General features: G+C 34.3%; 1 long non-coding RNA gene across 2 annotated transcripts; it reads left to right on the plus strand.

Moving 5' to 3' along the window:
• Positions 1-658: 658 nt before the first annotated feature.
• LOC108663926 lies at positions 659-1,053 on the plus strand. Of its 2 annotated transcripts, none has more exons than XR_001930021.1 (2): positions 659-812; positions 892-1,053. It is a non-coding gene; the product is annotated as an uncharacterized LOC108663926 (long non-coding RNA). The 2 variants fall into 2 exon arrangements; XR_001930020.1 differs by having other exon boundaries at positions 924-1,053.
• Positions 1,054-1,270: the final 217 nt, after the last annotated feature.

Here is a 1,270-nt window from a genome sequence, read left to right on the forward strand (position 1 = left end):
ATATTTTATATGTTATCGAAATTACTCATGAAAAATGGAATATGACTAATTTAAGTGGGGGAGAAGAAGTAAAGAAGAATTTTGAAGGAAAACGATGATAATTGTGACAGCGTGATTTTATTAAATCGAGCTAACGTTGGTAAGTAAATATTTAAATATTATGGTGACACCGCGTTGAAATGCGATCTTGATATTTTGATTATACACGTGTAAGAAAAGGAAGATAGAAGAAAATTAAAATTTTTAAATGTGTCGAAATGATCAAATTTTAAGATACAAAAATTGGAAGATTGAGTAACAAATAAAATAAAGTTGAGGAATTACATGTAAATTGCATTATTTTGAGAGAATAAAATAAATAAATAATAAAATAATAAGGAAATAAAAAGAATAGGAATGATGTGGTATGGATGGGAATGAAGAAAAGTCAAACCCAAGAATTCTAAATTCAATGGTCGGCCATACAAAATAATTAAGGGAACAAGGACACAAAGAAACAAAGAAAATAAAGAGAAGAATGTAGAAATGATGGTGGGACCGGCCATGTGAGAGGAAAGAAAGGAGAAGTCGGCTATGAACAGGAAATAAAGGACCAAAAGGTTGAACAAAAGAATAAAGAAAAGGAGAGGAAGTCGGTTGAGAGAGGAAGAAAGAAATGATGAGAAAAAGGGAGAGAAAAACCGTGGGAGACGAAGAGAAAAAGGAACAAAAATTCTGCTCTTTTTTTTGGCACAGTTTTGTTGCACTTTGAGGGAGGAAAAGAAAGCTTTTTGCTGCAATTTTTGGAGGAAGAAAAAGCTGAAATTTTTTAGGTAAGAAAGCTGATTTTTTTTAGTTAATTGTTGGAATTTTTGAGGTTTTTATGGCTGATTTTGGTGCTGAAAATTCAAGGTTGTTGCTGTTGAAATTGTGTGAATTTGCAGCTGGAAATTTTGGAGGTTTTGCTGCCATTAAAGGGCAGCAAAGTGCTGCCAATTTGTGCAGAAAAATTGGAGCTGTTTGTACAGAAAAATTGGAGCTGTTTGCTGCAGAAAAATTGGAGCTGTTTGTGCAGAAAAAATTGGAGTTGTTTGCTGCAGAAAAATTAGAGCTATTTGTGCAGAAAAATTGGAGCTGTTTGTTGCCAATTTGTGCAAAAGAATTGGACAGCATTGTGCTGCCAATTTGAGGGAGAAAAAGTAGCTTGGTGCTGCCAAATTTTTGAGGAAAAGAGAGCTGAAAGTGCTGCCACCGAAGGAGGAAGAAAACGACCCAAGGAAGAGAGGAAGCC

This window comes from Theobroma cacao, unplaced genomic scaffold, assembly GCF_000208745.1.
Source record: "Theobroma cacao cultivar B97-61/B2 unplaced genomic scaffold, Criollo_cocoa_genome_V2, whole genome shotgun sequence".
Classification (NCBI taxonomy): domain Eukaryota; kingdom Viridiplantae; phylum Streptophyta; class Magnoliopsida; order Malvales; family Malvaceae; genus Theobroma; species Theobroma cacao.